Raw genomic sequence first — 19,053 nt, 5'->3', positions numbered from 1 at the left:
AACACTACTTTTAGGATATTACAAGTTCTATTTGTATTATAGCAGCATAAATAAGGGACAATATTATGCATCCTTCATAAATTTGGACAGTCCATCTTTCACCTGCTTTACAGCTTTTCTTTGTTTCAACAGGTCTATCTTCTTTAGTCTTATTAGAAGTGTTCTAGGACACATGTCTGTGTCAACCCAACGAATGTAACATTTGGAGTCTTTTCATCCCTTTTTTGTCTATTTCAAACTTTACTGCCAAACTTGTCCAAACAAGTGTGTCCATATGCTTATTCTGCCATTCAAGGTTTGCTATTCTTGCACCTTAATGCTCTTACATATTGATAGGCTATGACTTATTTTTCAAACATGTACCTTCCACTCCCAAGAGGCTTTTATGTTACTCTCTCAAATCCTAATCTTTTTATTTTTCTGTCACTAACTCTTAAATGCAAGTGCTTTTTTAATTTATTTCTTCATCTTTGGCTTCCTCTTTATCCACTTAGGATTTTTTTTTTATCATCTGCAGTTTGGTTCTGTTTTGATTATACTGATACTGTACTATAGATACAGCTTGTGCTGTTCTAATCTCCTAGTTTGTGAGTTGTTTGATAATGCAGCAACCAGAAGATAACACAGAATAGTCCCCAGTCATTGTTGATGAATAATCTATCAAAACTAAGATAGTAACTTTTGACATGAAATGTAAAAACTTGCAGAAAGTCTAGGTGGTGAGAGCATGTTTTTTTCTGCATATTAACAGAGTATCTTCTAAACAAATCCTCCAGTTTTCCTAAATACCTATTTGCCAATTTCAGTTCCCTTCAGCAATCATTTGGCAAGAATTTGAGTTGATTTCAAATAAATATTTTCAAATAAATAAATATTTCAAATAAATATTTCAAATAAATATTCAAATAAAAATTTTCATTTTTATGAAGAGGTGTGTTAAATAATATAGAAGATTTGATAGGAGAGGTAGCCCCACTTTAATAGTCTGCAAGGGTTAAAAGCTGTCCTTGAGCTTTGAAGAGGATGTTGTTAAGTGGTGGGACATGTCCCTTTGTTCTTTATCAACTGTGGAACAAGTGCCTTAATGTTTCCCTCAGATGCAATAGATTGAACATCAGCTGTGAAAGATGATGCACTGGAATTGCAGACTCATTTCTTCCATCCCATCTCGGGAGACCCTGCAGGCTGCCATCAAATAGTCATCCAAGTGTTATTCTTGAACTTGAGTGTGCACCAGCCCCAGAAATCTGAGTCAAAATCTGAGTATTTACTGAAGAAAACCCTGGAGGGGAGAATGCCCAGAGGGCGGCTCTGCACCATGTGTTTTTTTTTGTTTTTGTTTTTTTGTTTTTGTTTTTGGTTGTCATACTTCTTCTCAAATATTATTAGCTAGAAGATAGGAGAGATTTGTTTCAGTACAAGTTATTTGAAATTTAGAAAATAAGATTTGAATTGCACATTATCATTTCTGAAAGTGATTTTATAACTCAAGAACAACTAACAAAATTTGTTGACCATTTTGAAAATAATTTCCTAGCTTGATATGACTCCCTGTCTTTGGAGATGATGTGCAATAAGACATTAAAATAGGGCCTCCCTGGTGGCACAAGAGGTTAAGACGCAACCTATGAAGATGTCCACAGCCATCGCAGCACGAGTTCGATCCCCGGCCAGGGAGCAACCCACAGGAAGCTCTCCTCTCTCGCCCATTGCTCCCCTCAGGAGTGTGTTTCAATCAATCTGCCTGTTCTGCTCCCCACTCTGTCTCTGGTGATTCTTCTCACCCCCTACACCTCTGGCCTGTAGCTAGTTCTTATATTCATAAATAAATAAATCTTTAAAAAATTAAGATATTAAAATAGACTAGAACAAAACTACCCTGGAAAAATATTTTTTCTCTCATAAATGGTTGTCACATAAATGGGTGTTTTTATATACATTTTTTGTGTTCCTGAAGTTTCACACACGAGAGATAATGAATATTTGCTAAAAGAGTAAGTAAAAAGAAAAGTTATTTACACATCCATTTTGCTGGGCTGAGATTAGATTTGAAGACCAAACAACTTGTTTTTCATTGTTTTGATGACAAACAAGAAAATAATATTAAGAATAAGGAAGTTATTGGCTACAAGTTTTAAATTATTTTTATTTAACTTGTGAAATCTCATGTGCAAAAAAAATACAGTGAGAGCCTTTAATTACCTGTTTACTTTAAGAAATGACTTAATCTATTCAAGTATAGCATTCAGAAAAGTACACAATTCATATGTATACATATCAATTGATTTTCCCAGTGGGATCCCTCATGGCCACTATCCAGGTCAATAAAAGAGAACATTACCAGCACACCAGCGGCTCCCTGGTGCCTGTCCCAGGTAACACCTCTTTCTCTTTTCTAGATTTGCTATTATCTTAATTTTAAACCCCATTATGTCAGTTGTGGCTTTTTTTGAACTATATAAAATCATGCATTATATGTGCTGCTACATCTGACTTTCTTCACATTTTGTTTTTGAGGTTCATGGGTTCTTCTAGCAGTGATTTGTTCATTTTATCTGCTACATAATAACTCACTAAGTACTTAGTATTACAAATTGTCTACTTCATTGTTGATGGAGGATCGGATTGCTTATAGATTTTGGATATTGCAAATAATACTGTAATAAGGCTTGTTAAATATTTTTTGTCATGGGTACTTATAGGGGTTTATGACTGAGTATCATCAGTAGTTCATATGATTTCCTTATGTTTGGTTTTAGAATAACTGATAAATAATTGGAAATTTTAGGCTTTTGTTATTAAAGTGCTGATATACTTCTGTTTACACCTGTCTTAGAATTTCCCCCTATATTTTTTATTCCTCTGTGTTCTTTTTTTGTTCCTTTCTTACTTTTGGATTAAATACAGTGTTTGAGTGTCTAATCATTCCATTTTTCCTTTATTAACTTTTTTGGTAAAATATTCCTTTACTTCTTGTTAATAATCATTAAAGAAGATTATAATATAAAGTCTTGATTTAATGGAATTTAAGATAATATAATACTTTTACAACTTCCTCAGTAATATTCATCTCCTTTTAACACTAAACTTTTGTGCAGTTATTGCCATGAGTTATTATAATTCTGAATTCTAAACTCCCTACATCAGTATCGTTATCATCATCATCATCATCTTAGACAAGGAGGTGCTTTCTATCTTTGTGCATTACTTCCTGCAAGTCTATTTTTTTCCTGGAATTATTTTCCTTCTTTAAGGAATCTTTAAGTATCTCTTAAGTATTTAAATACTTAAATACTTTAAGGAATCTTTAAGTATTTCTTTAGTATTAATCTGCTATTGACAAATATTATTTTTAGTAACCAGACAGCATCCTTATTTCAACATCTAATTTTGCTAAAAACAGATTTCTAGGTTGACAGGTATTTACTTTGAGAACTTTAAAACTGGCATTAATTGTTTCTGGCTCCTGTTGTTTCTGCTGAAAAAAGAACTGTCAGTCTTATTGTTGCTCCTTTGATAGTAGGATGTAAGGGTTCTTTATATTCATTCTGCTTTGCTTCCAGAGTCTTGTACATCTTTGATTTACATACTCCACCACTTTAGAAAAAAATTTAATAGTATATTACATATTTCTTTCCCCCACCCATCTTCTCCAGGTGGTCTTCAATGAGAGATTTTTATTATCCCACGTCTTTTAGCTGTGTTTTATATATATATATATATATATATATATATATATATATATATATATTGTTGTCCTTGCATCGATCTGAATAGTTTCTACTTGCCTGTCTTCCCTGTTACCTCCTCTCTTCTACTGTGTGTGAACTACTGTTAAGCAGATATTTCCATATGTTCATTTTGGTTATACTATTTTGAGCTTTTTAACTTTCGTGTAATTTCATAATCTTGCTGAAAGTTTCTTTCATGTTCTAATCCTTCTAACTGGGGCTTCTGTTCAGTTTCTCAGCCCCCTGCCACAGGTGGTTTAGGGATGGTTGCAAGACTTGTGTTTTAAGACAGTTTTTATTCTTTTTTTAAAAGATTTATTTATTGGGCCTCTATGGTGGTGCAGCGGTTGATCACTGGGTTTCGAAGCTGCCCACAGCCTCTGCAGCTCCAGTTCGATCCCCGGCCTCCAGGCGAGTGTCCCACATGGCGCGCAGACCTCTCCTGCCGCCCGCTGCTCCCCTCAGCAGTGTACTTCATCAATCTGCCTGCTCCGCTCTCCCCTCTGGCTCAGGTGAATTTTCTCACCCTCCTGTGCTTCATGACTGTACCCAGTGTTTGTATAAATAAATAAACAAATCTTTAAAAAATAAAAAAGATTTATTTATTTATGCATATAAGAACTTGGGTACAGGCCAGAAGTGTGGGGGTGAGAGGATTCACCAGAGACAGAGTGGGGAACAGAAGAGGCAGTGTGACTGAGATACACTGCTGCAGGGAGCAGCGGGCAAGACGGGAGAGGTCTGCTGCACCATGTGGGTAGCTCCCTGGCTGGGGATAGCTTCATAGGTTACGTCTTAACCCCTTGAGCCACCTGGGAGGCCCAAGTTTCTATTCTTAAGCTTAAATTTCAGTCTTTTAAAAAATACTTCAGTGTGTTTATTTTAACATCCATTTGTAAGAATTCTAATATCCAGATCACCTTTGGAGCTTTTCTTCTTGGTTTTCAGTCTTTTTTTTTTTTTTAACCTTTCTTTAACTTGACCGAGCCTGGTAATCTTTGGTTGACTAACAGACATTGTTTATGAAACTTTGTAGAGTTTAGTAGAAACACCGGAAAATGTTGTATCTTACCAAAAAAGGATTCCAGTTCATCTCTGATTTGCTGCTTGGGGGCAAATTACTTTAACTCAGCTTGGTAGTTGAATTTGTGTCTATTAAGGGTCCCATGTTTTGGTCGGGTAGATCCATGCACAAGCCTTTGTTGTTCTTCAGCTTCAGCCTTTCCAGACTTCTATGTGGAAATCTGGGGTGTTTGCCAAGCTACTCCCCCTTGGTCAACTCTCATTTCTTGTTTCTGTTAACCATGCTCCATCAAACTTCCAAACGTTCTTTTCTTGGCCAGCATTCTGCTTAGCTCCTTAGACTTCTGGCCCTAAAATTGCTTATCAGTTGCCCAGATACACAATATGTTGTGTTCACCTTCATGCTCTTTCTCTCTGGGACAGTTGCCCTCAAGGTCTCGGTTGATTCGTAGCCTTCCACGCTGACTTTGGTTTTCAAACTCCATAATCTTGCTGAAAGTTTCTTTCATGTTCTAGTCCTCCTAACTGGGGCTTCTGCTCAGTTGCAAAGACCTCCTGCCATAGGTGGCTTAGGAATGGTTGCAAGACTTGTGGGAAAAGTGCTCAGTTCTGCACCAGGCTCACTTCTGTGAGCTTTTGTTCTGCCAGTGTCTTGGTAGCTGTTTTCTAGTTTGGATGGGAGGTGTGTTTGCTATGAGATATTTCACTGTTAGCAATAACAGGTCAGTTCAACTAACCTATACTCTTAAATGTTATGTGACTGAATATTATTTTAGTAAGAGTATTGGTCAGTCCACTAATACATGTCAGATAAACATTTATACCTAGAACTGTTCTGGCTTCAAAAGTAGCCTATTTACAAATGACGTTGTTATGTGAATCTGAATTGTTATGTGACATTCAACCAGGTTACCACTTTTGAAATAGGACTTCCAGAACACAGTGGCATTGCAGCAAACATTGGTTCTATTTATTTTCTTCTCCTTTTCTTTTTTCTCCTTTTCAGTTTTTAAGTTTCTGTTATTATATCTTGAAGCTCAGAGATTCATTCCTTAGTCATGTCTTGTCTCCTAATGAGTCCATCACAGTTATTCTTCATGTCTCTAGAATATTTTTATCTGTATCATTTGTATTTAGACTCATTCTTAAGATTGTCATTTATCTGTTTCTATTTTCATTTATTCTTGCACATGTTTTTCCCTTTAAAATACTTTGCTTATTAATCATAGTTTTAAAGAAGTTCCTGGTTCCATAATTCCAGCATTGCTGTCATAGCTGACTTTGGTTCTGATGTTTATTGAATCTCTTCAAGCTGTAGTTTTTACCTATTATTATGCCTTGTACTTCTTTATTTTGAAAGGTAATGTAGTGGGTGAAATGTAATTAGAACATGAGTAATCATGTGGAAGATAGTGGAGGGGTGGCATTCTGTATTCCTGTGATTGGGTCTTGGGCTTTTGATGAACCCTGGGCTATGATCTTCAATATTCAATAGTTCCCCACCCCTTGAAAATGGATCAAGACAGGTAGAAGAAACTGGGAGTGAGATCCCTTTCCCTTTACCCTTCTGGAAGGCTAGAGCTGGCTAGAGTTTGGTATTTACCTCCCCTCAAGATAGATCAGGCTCCAATAACACCCTAGTAGACTAGGTTCTGGTACAATTGTTTCTGCCAAATATTCTTCCAAAGAATATTCATTTAAAAATCATTCTTTTCCCCCTCTCTTTGCTGGCAGCATGAGAAGATTTTTCTTAGCTATTCATCGTGAGAACTTGGTCCAACTCCTGAAGGTAAAACTCACTAGAGTGTGGGGGTCCCCCATGACTGGGTCCCCCTGAAGTTTTTAGCTCACAGACTTGAGCACACTGAGGCTCCAACATTTCATCAATTACGCTTAGATATTCCTGCCTGCCCCTAGTTCCTGCCAAGGTTTCTGCTTCGGTAAGTTGTGACTAACTATATTCACCTGTTTGTCTCACCAGTTTGTGAGGCCTTATTTTGTTCTCTGACTTCACTTCTCTTATTAAAATGAGAAGAATTGATTTTTCAGATTTTTACTTGTTGTTAGGACAGAGTGTTGGTGTGTATACTCCTTGTATTTGCATGGTGTGTATACTCCTTGCATTTGCTGAGCTGCAAATTAGAAGTGGTAAAACTGTTTTTAGTAACGTATTTGACCTAATAATATATATCCACGGTGCTCTCACTTTTAGCATATTGACCTCATTACATTTCCTAGGAGTCACATGTGACTAATGATTCCTGCTTTGGATAGGATAGGGCAGCCCCAGGAGTCCCTTCACTATGTTTGTCCAGATGGGGGAGGATTTACTGGAAGATGGGCTATTATTCTCTAAAGTGCTGTGCTGCCCTCCTAAGGTGTTTTTGTTTTTTTTTTTTTTTTTTTTTTTTGTGGGACCCTCACCTGCGGCTGGGGAAGGCCCGGGACAAACACTGCAGAGGCTGCAGGCAGCCCAGCACTCAACCTCTGCGCCACCAGGGGAGGCCCCCTTCCAAGGTGTTTTAAGAGTAATTTTGACTGTGAGCACTTTGACTAGATGTGATAAACTCCGATCCAAATTCTGTGATATTTGTGAAACCTTTGTACTCCAGCAGAGGTCTGGAGGGGCATAACGCATGAAGGTGATATTATAGGTGCTTTTTGTAAAATGATGAGACAAAAAATCAGAAGTGGAATGGGTAAAAAGAGTACCATAATAAAATTCACCAGAGCTGAAGAATTTCAGGAGTAAACAGTGAAAAGAGAAACTTCCATCTGTCTGGGTCTAATCCACCTCTATAGCCCAGTGCAGGGGATTCTCACCTATGGCAGTGTTTTGCTTTCCAGCAACACTTTCACTTGGCATATTTCATCAGGAGATTATTATCAGTTTGGCTGTATAGAGCACCAGATTCCCAAGAATTCCAAAGAATTATATAACATGATTTCACTTATAGTGGAAAAAACAAATCAAGCATATTAGTGAGTAAAGAGGAGACATCATTTAATCTAAGGAAACTTTAACAGTGTAACCTATTGGCTGGGCTATTGGGAATTCAAGAGTCTTGTTAATTTTATTAGCTTGCAATAGTGGCCTGCTTTGATACTTACAGAATATCAATAACTTCTATGTTGCTCTCTTTGGAATATTGCAAACAAAGTGGCCAAGATGTTGTTATTAGCCTTTAAAACCTGCAGCTCCTCTAATATACTTCCTTTCCTAAGTGAAGTTTTCCTTTAGTAGAGGATCAGGCTCTAATTTATGGATGTCATAGATGGCAAACATTCTTCAGGTAGAGACCAGCAACTTTAAAATTGCTAACTGATTGTGTCATGTTTGTTTCCCATATTACCAGTGTACACAGTTTAAGAATGCAATGTTTGCACATGTTAAAACAAATTGTGCAGATAATTTAATGCATCAGTTTGGAGCTCTGCATTTATGAGATTGAGTTAGCTGTGCATAGTTCAGTTTAATGTTGCTTATATTTCCATATTGGTAACATGCATATTTGGGACAGCTTCTTTCATATAAGACAGAAGCAATACTTCATACATGATAATATTTTGTTTTGTAAAAGCAGAAGTTAGTATAATCATTTCTTCAATGTCCTTTATAAAATAAATATTGACCAATTGAGTTTTCTGGACCCAATTCCAATGTAAAAGTATGTGGGGGTTTCCTACACCAATAAGCAATTCTCAAACACAAAAAGCAATTCACAAACACAAAATTTCTTTCAAGACTGCCTCCCACTTCTGACCTACATGCTACAGAAGTTCTCCTTAGTCTCCATCAGTCTCATCAGGTATATCTCAATAATAAACAAGAATTGGGTTTAAACTGACATGAATTTATTATGCTCTAAAGGAACAAGGATTGATCATAGAAATTCTCCTGTAAATCCTTAAATTAAAGGACTTAAATAGTAGCTTTATACTGCCTTCCACTTTCTAGTCCTGGCCTTGATTTTGATAGACTCCCTTCAAATTCAGTAACATTAGTGATATTTTGAAGGGCCGTATCCCAGAAATCTGAGAACAGTTCTGCTTTTGTAATGGTCAACTATGTTGAAATAAGGAAACATAATCTGCTTTCTCTCTGTAATTAATATTCCGCTCATGCAGTGTTTACCTATCTCTTGTTTATATATAAAATGTGTACCACTTTGTCAATTGAGTGTGACTATAACAAATGAGATGTGATGGAGACAACGCTGCAGGACCTTTGGAATGAAGAGGAGGGGGCTTTTGCAATGAGTCTTTCTCAGAGCTCTTCACTGTGGGAATGTGCTGCAGTGTGGCAGCAGGGAATTGTGAGCAACCCCGGGAGGGCAATTGGTCTAGAATAGTAGGAGCAAGGTTTACAACCTCATTTAAATGACTTAGTTCTCAACTGGATGGCAATTTTGTTAAAGTTTATTGAGAACCATAGTGCAAGCTGGGTTCAAAGTGAAGTGACCCCCGTTTTCCAGATCAACAAATAGCTGGAACAAGTGACTTGAACTCTTTCTGTTAAATCTAGACTTATGCCGGTCTGTGCTAAGTGTAGCAAAAGAAGTGCACAGCATTTCAAAAAAGCAATTGGATTCCAAATCAGACAGATGAGGATTTAAATCTCAGGTTATTATTTCTCATGGTTTAACACTAAGGCTTTCGCTTCTGGTGTTAAAGGTAGAGACTCATGGGTTTGCTGTAAGGATCATGTGAAAATATAAATTTGGTACATGAGTGGCACAGAAATTTGCTTTTTCTCAGCTTTGATGTTATAAACTTATGCTGTTGGTAGTTTCTCATTTTCATCATTAAGTCTAATCATTCCAACAGTACCTTCTCTTTGTAGACTAGTTGTAAAATACAGGTAATTCAATATGGATAAAGGGGGGACATTATAATTACACCTCTAAAATACAGCCATAGTTAATATATTGCCTGTTTTTCCCTGTGTTCCCTCTCTCACACACATTGGTAAAAAGCAAGAATGGGATTACATTATACATACAAAAATATAATTATCTTCAGCAAATTGGCACAATATGTAGTTATGTGAAAATTTTCACATACAGTCAACACTGAGAGTACAGTGTCCTGTTTATGTTTCTATCACTGTTGTAAGTATTTTTGCCACACTTGGTTCTTCTGTCCATCCCACTCACTTTTTTTTTTTTTTTTTTTTTTTAGTTCTTAATACCCCAGAGGTATTTTGAAGCTAAGTCTGGTCATCACATTATCCCCTCCATTTTAATACCTGCATCATTGTTAGAATGTGTGTGTGTATACACACCTATATATATATATATATATATACACACACACACACACACACACACACATATATATGCATATATATGGACATTTTCTTACATGAGCATGGTGCCAACAAAATTTTCTTTTAAAGTTTGAGCTAGTATTTAGAAGAACCACATTTCATTATTATATCTCCTAAATGTATTTAAATATAGAGCAGTGATCACCACTAAATTTTTTTTAATGCTGTTGCTGAAGAAGATGAGTTTGTTTTTGAGGTGGACAGAACTGTGGCCACAAGGATGTGCATTTCCTAGTCCCCAGATCCTGTGACTAGGCTACCTTGCAAAGAAAGGGGGTTCTGCTGAGAATTTTGAGGTGGGAGGATTTTCTGGGTTATTCAAGTGTGTACAGAGTCATCATGAACATACTTAAAAGCAAAAGACAGGCAGAGGAGGAGATTCAGATGGAAATGTGTTTGTTGGAGCATGGGCAGAGAGCTGTATCTTAGCTGGTTTGGAAAATGGAGAAAGTTTTTTTTTCCTTTAAAAAGTTTTGCCTGTTCATATGAAAAAATGTTCACCATTCCTGATAATCAGGGAAATACAAATCAAAACCACACTGAGATACCACCATACACCAGTAAGAATGGCACATATCAAAAAAACAAGCAACAACAAATGTTGGTGAGGATGCGGTAAAAAGGAACTCTCCTACATTGCTGGTGGGAGCGCAGACTGGTCCCATTTGCAGCAACATGAATGGAACTAGAAGGAATTATGCTCAGTGAAATAAGCCAGAAGGAAAAAGAAAAATATCGGATGGTTTCACTTATAACAGGAATATAGGGGAACCAAATAAGATATCAGTGTAAAAAAATTAATAACAGTACAAAACACAACAAAGCGGGCCTCCCCTGCTCATGCAGGCAGTTGAGCACAGCATTGTGACGCTGTCAGCAGCCTCTGCAGCGCTGGTTCGATCCCGGCCTGCCTACGAGGGTCTCACATGGTACAGCAGATCTCTTCTGTTGCACCCACTGCTCCCCTCAGCAGTGTATTTTGTCAGTCTGCCTGTTCTGTTCCTGCTCTGTCTCTGGTAAATCCTCTCACTTTCCTGCACATCTGGTCTGTACCCCAGTTCTTGTATAAATAAATAAATCTTAAAAAAAAAAAAAAAAAACGCGGGCCTCCCCGGTGGCGCAGCGGTTGAGCGCTGGGTTGCGAAGCTGCTTGCAGCCTCTGCAGCGCCGGTTTGATCCCCGGCTGCTCCCCAGCCACTCAAGGAGGGTCCCGCATGGCGCGCAGACCTCTCCTGCCGCCCGCTGCTCCCCTCAGCAGTGTACTTCAGTCCTTCTGCCTGCTCTGCTCCCCGCTCTGGCTCTGGTGAATTCTCTCACCCTCCCGCGCTTCTGACTGTACCCAGTGCTTGTATAAATAAATGAATAAATAAATCTTAAAAAAAAAAAACACAATAAAGCAAAAACAGACAATTATAAATCAGAGACATCCTGCAGGGGAGGAGGAGGGAGAGGGGTCAGAGGGAGGGAGAGAGGAGCACAGGGGACTGTGGTGATGGTGCACGGGTGCCTTAGGGAAGGAGATTCTATGGGGACTCAATCTGAGGGGCTGGGGGAAGCAAATATTGTCTAAAAAAATGTAAAAAATGATAAATGTTAAAAAAAATCTAAAAAAAAAAATTGAAATTATAATTAAAAAAAAATTTAAAAAATTGCCTGTTTCTGTATTTGGTGAATCCTCTCACCCTCCCACGCCTCTGGTCTGTACTCCAGTTCTTGTATAAATAAAAATAAATCTTTAAAAAAAAAAACTATTGTCTTATTTGCATTCATTATATACTGGTATACTCAACTTATTTGATATTTGACCCGTCCATGTTAGTTCTTTGCCATTTTGACAAGGTCCAGATCTGTCTATGACACTGCTTTTAAGTAATAATAATGCATTATTGGGGCACAAAGGAAACCATCCCCTGCCCCTGGGTTCCTCTAAACAGGCATCAGAAAGATTAATAAGAGAAAAAGCCAAAAGCTGTAATTATTATACCTTCTGGACACATGTGAGAGACCCCGCTTAGCGGAGTAACATGACTTTAGATACTTTGTTAAGGTGGGTGGGGTGAGAAAGAAGTTCAGTTATGGATTTTAACTGGCAAACAAATGAATGTAGGTTTAAAAGAAAGAGCAGAATAAAGAGATCAGGTCTTGGGAGAGATCCTTGGAGAGAGAAAGGCTTAAGGATCCATGCAACCTTCAGAACCCAGCTCATGAAATTTAGCCCCTGCACTATCACAGCTGCTTCTTGTTTGCTGCTGACACCATATTTGTGATTGTCCTTTTCTCTTTACACATTTATTGGGGCCCCTATTGCATCTTTTCCCCTTAACTATATATTATAATTTACTAGATCAGCTATCTATACTTAAACATTTGGATTGTTTTTGCTTCTTGTGTTGCTGTGTCATCTAAAACAATTAAATACAGTGAATTTAATATAACTTGTATTTATGACTTAACCTTTTCAGAAATTTAGGAAACATGGTCACAATCATAAAAAAAAACATTGTCCCATTTTGAAAGATATGTTGGTGGTATGTGTTGTGTTAGGCTTTACCTAGATAAAAAATAATGTAAAGCAAGACCCTTGCTTTGAACAATAAAAATATGACATATCTTTTTTTTTTTTAAGGTTTATTTATTTATTTATACAAGCACTGGGTACAGTCAGACGCATGGGAGGGTGAGAGGATTCACCAGAGCCAGAGCAAGGAACAGAACACTCAGTCTGACAAAATACATTGCTGAGGGGAGCAGTGGGCGCAGTGGGAGAGGTCTGTCATGCCAAGTGGGACCCTCACTGGTGGCCAGGGGTCAAACTGGCACTGCAGAGACTGTGGGAAGCTTCGCAGCCCAGCGCTCAACCGCTGCGCCACCAGGGGAGGCCCAACATATCATTTCTAAAATTTCTCAACTGCCTTGTAAAAAACAATAATAGATCTTTCCCAAATTGCTTACTGTTGGAATAGGGGAATATGTGGCTAACTAAGTATTCATTTTATGAGTCCTGGCAGTAATGAGAATGAATTAGAGAAAATATTGTCAAAGAAAAATTGTGCCTGACAACTTAACCAGACAAGGAAGGCTTTATTCAAGACTATAGCATTAGGGGAAAGGGACAAGTAACTTCGTGGAAACCAATTGCTAGGGAGTTGTTACAGCAGGAGCTGGCCTAGGGGAAACATAGGCCCCATGAGTCTCCTGATGGCCCACCCCAAGAGGCAATATGTTTTTTGGCATCTTCATAACTGCAGGGATTTCATAACTCAGAGCAAGGTTCACACTGAAGTTAGGGCCTTGCCTTCTTAGTGAGACCAGGAGATAGCTGTGTTGCCTTCCTGGATGAGTATATTATCAAAAAGATGATGTCAAGGACTTAAAACTTTTTTCCTATGCCTTAAAGCTCACAAGAAACTTTTAAAGAAATGTTTATGTATTTCAAAGGTAACAGAGAAAGAATTTGCAATATTAAAGTAAATAAGCAAGGGAAACTCAAGGGGCATATATAGTTTGCAAGAAATCTGTCAAATTTAGTCAAACTGTGGGAGCATTAGAACAATTTGCTACCTTATACAATAAAATTTCATGAAATCATTTAATCAAGAATTGAGTTATTATAAAGTACAGCTAATTTCAGTCATCTATTCTGTCATAATCTTTGTTGGTGCCTCTTTCCTGATTATCCAGTACAGTTAATATAGAAGGACACAAAGAAAAGACAATACAAACTAATTGCTAATTGGAAAATTTTTGTCAGTAATGAAAGTGGTATTAAGCTTATGTTAGAAACAAAGCCACTGGCAAAATTACAGCAGAGATGGGGCAATTAACAATTGAAAAAGATAAAATTGCCTGAATATTGACATAATTGAATTTCATCAGAGAATGATTTGAATACTAATGTTTAAGGAAGATTTATTCAAAACTTGGTAATAATGAAAACATCATGACAGTAATGTCAAATACAAATTTGATGGATAGAGATTTCCATTTTTGCAAAGTTTGTCAGAAAAATGCATCTTGGGTATAAACAAGCCACAGAACCATAATTAAAAAAAAAGTAAAGAATTAGAATCCAAAGTACAATCAAGGTAAAATAAAGATGTTTCAATAATTTTAGCGTAATTTGTGAAGATAACTTCCTAATCCACCTTGTGCACTATTCAACAGTTTCCTTTTTCCACTTTATGTAGATTTGATTTTACACATACCATTAATTCAGATAATAATTCCTTTTTTCCAAAATAGAATATTTTAACAAATCCTGAGATTGTGATGATGAATATGTGATAATGGATGAAACAGAAGGCCAGAATATGATTCTGGAGCTATGGTCTTCATTGAATATTTAAAAATTGCAATAAGCAGTACTATTTATAGCTACACCTGCATTAACGAAAGGATATATTTAACTTCAGGATAGTGATTTAACAGAAAGGGATTGAGTTGAACGAGGTTGGGGGGGGGCTCTTAAAATACTTATTTCTTAAAAATTATGTATGACAAAAAGTTATTTTCTGTTAACTTTTTGGTATGAGTAGTAGGTAAAGGGATATTCAATTGTATCCCTTCATGCTTTATTTTCATGCTTTATTTTCAGTTTTAAAAGAGAAAAAATATTTTAATCCTGTTTTCTTCACTAGAATATAATCTTTCAGAGGAAAGTGATAATGGTCAATTCATTTTTGCATTATATCTAAAGATTTAAAAATAATAGCTGGTGTAACTCTTTGCCTCCTAGAGCTGAAAGGTCCTTAAGTTGTGGATTTTGATATATATATTAATTTAGATGATTTGGTCATTTAGGATCCCTCTAACATTTCTCTAATTGGTATGAAGCTAGTTAAAGGTAAGTTAAACTGTGCTCATTAAATTAAATGTAGAACAGTAATAACAACTTTATTTTCTAGTTTATTTTGTTTTACTTAATTTAGTCATAAGAGCAAGTGCTAGTGTTTTCATTTTTTCTCAGTATTTTTTTTCCTGTAAGACTTCCAGTTATGCAAAAAAAAAATAATAATAAGCAAAATGAACTTGGCACTATAAAAATGGCAGAAATATATTTATCAAAACAACAAGAATAGTATCAATTTTTTAAAAAATGGAGAAATTAGTTATATATTTAATTCAAGCAGCTTTGTCTCTCTCAGCACTTCCTGGAGGACATTCAATCCTGGACGATGGTGCCTTTATAAGACTCTCAACAGCCACACTGAGTGCATCTGGGATTTAACAACCATTTTCCCTTCACACAGTGCCTGAAGCTTTTTCAGTCCTCTTCAGTTACTTGCAAAAAGTTAACATATAGATCTGGACTTGTATAGAACAAACATTTTGCACTCAAATCTTTCCAGTCAGCTTATCAAATACCTCCTGACCCTGAAACATGGATACAGTGTTTTGAATTAAAGATCTGATTGATTGCTTTTGTCTTTAGGAAATGTATTCTTTAGAAATATGCTTACAAGCTATTTTCAACATTTTTACTAGAGAAAATATTTTAGAACCCATGTGCCTTCCACCTAGATTTAATAGATGAAGCTTTCCTTGCTCTTTGAATCTAAGAGTTAACAGTACTTGTGAGATTTTGACTTAGCACATTCTCTAGATTTCCAGCCTCTGATAATTGGAGGAAATTCTCAGCTGTGAATCCTCAGGAAAATGTACACTAATATGAAATTTTACATTCAGCCATAGAGTGTTGGGGGGGTGTGTGTGTGTGAGAGAGAGAGAGAGGGTGGGGGGGGGGAGAGAGAGAGAGAGAGAGAGAGAGATTGATTTCAGATTGTCCTTTGACAGAATATGCAAAATAGAGGTGAGATGAAAGGTCATTAGATGCAGAATCTCTCACTATACTTAGCTTAGATAAAACATCTTGGTCTAAGCAGGCCTTAGGGGCTCCATTGCCCACAGCAAATAGATGTCTCCACACCAGAGACAATCTTTATTTTGCTGCAGAGCTTGAGCAAAATTGAGAAGGGAGACATCACTCAAATCTGCCTCCCCACCTATTATAAAAATTAGGATTTTAAAGCATGAATGGAATAGGGGGAGAAAGGGGGAGGGTCATGGAAAAGGAAAACACCAAGTTTCCATTTTGCAGGTGTGTGGGTTGCTCGTCTCTTAATGGGTCACACTTTCATTTTTGAGGAGTCCTTGAGCATTTAAAGGGTTTGGTATCATAAGGCTATTCCCAGTGTTGTCTTCTGGAGTTTTTACATGTGCCCAAGAACAGAGCTGCTCAGTGACCTGGGAGAACTTGCTCCCACCATTTCTGTTGACCAGGCTCTGCTGCCCCTGCAAAAGCAAGCTGGCAGAAGTTTGTGCAAAGTAGGAGGGTGAGGTACCATGGGAGAGGGGAACATGAGTGTGTTTTGACCACTCTCTGAGTGATAGGCTTGAAATTTGCGAAACAGATTTTGAGCATAGTTCCAGTGGTTTGTAAAATAAGCCATGGTGGTTAATGCAAAGAAAACAATATTTTGAAGATATTTTGTATGAAAAATTTTGAGCATTTTTTTCAACATTCTATAATAAAATTTTCCTATGCTGAAAATTTGGTGTATTTTGCTTCCCAACTATTACCTCACTTATTCTATAATAAAAACCTATTTCAAAGCAGTAATGCTTATACTCAAATTATCTTTATAGACTAGTTGTTAACCAAAATGTATTTTTACCATCTTAGTTGTTTTTTTTTTTAAAGATTTATTTATGTATGCATACAAGAACTGTGGTACAGGCCAGAGGTGTGGGGATGAGAGGATTCACCAGAGACAGAGTGGGGAACAGAACAGGCGGATTGACTGAAGTACACTGCTGAGGGGAGCAGCAGGCAAGACAGGAGAGGTCTGCTGCGCCATGTGGGTTGCTCCCTGGCTGGCCAGGGATCAAACTGGTGTTGCAGAGGCTCTGGATAGCTTCATAGGTGTGTCTTAACCCCTTGCGCCACCAGGTATATCAAGAACTCTCTGTTTAACTCTCTAACTGGGAACTAGCTGAGGTTATTTCCATGTAGTATGCAATGCTTAGTAAAGGGTAAATAATAAGCCTGCTCACATTTGAAGCTTATGTGTTCATTATTAAAACCAAACAGTATTCTCCACAACTACCTAGGGTGTTGATAAGGAATTTTTTTTTTTTTCCCCTGGGGGAGGTATTTTTTATCTGAATTTTAGAATTAATGGTACATGTAGACAATGAAAAACAGACCACAAGTGAGTCAGTTTTATTATTGTTAATTTATCTGCAGATGAGGTATCCTCTAACTGCTTATTCTAGGTGCTCTGTGTTTGCTCTGCCACTGATTTTGGCACCAGTATGTTAGCTAAAAGTAGTGTAAAGCAGTAGACTGCAGAATTAGCTCTCTCTATGAGGAGATTGATCAGTGATGTGGTGTCCCATTAGTTAAATATCTGGACCTCAATTTTCCTGTTCCTAAAATTGAATCTCTAAAATGCAATTTCTTAGCATTTAGCAGTAAAAAATGTTGAAATGTGTGTATATTGAGACCACAAGCAGAACAGAGATAGAAAGCATAACCCACTTAAATTCTCATCATTGCACCCTCCGAACAAATTTTAACCCACCCCTTACCTTCCATCATTTTCTGTTCTGTTATTTGTAAAATAAGAGAGCTGGGCCAGATGATTCCAATGTTTATTTTTTGTCTGAATGTTCTTTAATTCTTTTCTTTCTTGTAAATTTCACAAATTGCTTATTATACTGTTTATTGTGTATTTATGCATTTATTCATTTGTTATAGAAATAATAAAGACAGATAAAAAGGAATTAAACTTTTATGACAACTAGTGCAAATGATTAAATTGAAGTTTAAATCTTTCATACATCATAGTGGGAGGATTTAAGTTTTAATACACAGGTTCAAACTCCATGGGAACTTATTTTCTTGTCTATTTGGGCACAATTTGTGCAGTACTGTTTTCTAAAATAAATGTACTTTTTTACATTATTTCTGGAAATAGTTGTATATTAGGAGCAAAGTATGACAGTTTTGCTCAGCTATGACAAAAATGCCACTGAATGACTTGAAACAACAAACTTTTATTTCTCTTAGTCCTGGACGTTGGATGTCCAAAGTGAAGGTGCCAGCAGACTCAGTCTGTGGTGAGGACCTGCTTCCCAGCTGTAGACAGTGGCCTTGTAGTTGTATCTTCAGTGACCAAGAATGTGGGCTCCACTCTGTCTTTTCAGAGGACCCAAGTTTCATCATTGGGGCTTCACCCCCAAGGCCCTATCTAAATCTAATTACCTCCTAAAGGCTCTACCTTTTAATACCATCCCTCTTGTGATCAGGATGTCAGCATATGAATTAGGGTGGTACCAAGCACACAGTCCATGACAAGTTGTAGGTAACTGGTACTAACTTCCTGGGCATGTTTAGCAGCAGTATTTTCCAACAACATGTCTTCACTTTATGTCTCTGTGTCTCATTTGGTAATTCTTAGAATATTTCTGTTAGGGTGATTTATAACAAGTGATCTTTGTTACTATTGTAATTGTTCTGGGGTGCCATGAACTGCACTCACATAAAATGGCAAAACACATCTGTTAATATTGTGTTTGTTCTGGTTGTTCCACTAATAGCCCCCCATCACAGAAGTTCTACTGTGGCTACCAGGCTACCAAATAGCATTGTACACTTCAGAGAAATGTTTCCTGAAAGGAAGAGTCAATTGTGATGCAAATTTTGCTGTCTTGTTTTAAGAAATTGTCTTGGCCAACTCAACCTAGAACCACCATCAGCAGCAATAAACAGCAAAAACAGACCTTCCACCTGCAAAAAAATGATTATGACTTGCTAAAGGCTCAGATGCAATAATTTTTTTTCATTAAGTATGTATGCAGTTTCTTTTTAGACTAATGCTCTCATACACTTAATAGAAAACACAGTATAGTGTAAGCATAATCTTGTGCCACATTCACCGTGCTTTATTACCATGTCCACTTTATTGC

General features: G+C 37.0%; 1 protein-coding gene across 5 annotated transcripts in view; it reads left to right on the top strand.

Moving 5' to 3' along the window:
* LOC119243557 (protein FAM170A-like) overlaps positions 1-19,053 on the top strand; it is a 192,109-nt gene that overhangs the window by 38,000 nt on the left and 135,056 nt on the right. For 4 of the 5 annotated variants that reach the window (XM_054694500.1, XM_054694501.1, XM_054694506.1 and 1 more), the window contains 2 exons: positions 2,295-2,375; positions 6,489-6,694. The gene's annotated coding sequence lies outside the window, so the exon portion shown is untranslated. The remainder of the gene's footprint in view (positions 1-2,294; positions 2,376-6,488; positions 6,695-19,053) is intronic. The other variant, XM_054694502.1, reaches the window with a different exon arrangement.

Source organism: Talpa occidentalis, unplaced genomic scaffold, assembly GCF_014898055.3.
Source record: "Talpa occidentalis isolate TD23 unplaced genomic scaffold, MPIMG_talOcc4v2.1 talOcc4.13, whole genome shotgun sequence".
Taxonomy (NCBI): Eukaryota; Metazoa; Chordata; class Mammalia; order Eulipotyphla; family Talpidae; genus Talpa; species Talpa occidentalis.
Note: the sequence above shows the minus strand (reverse complement) of the source record. Positions and strands in the feature narration are given on the sequence as shown.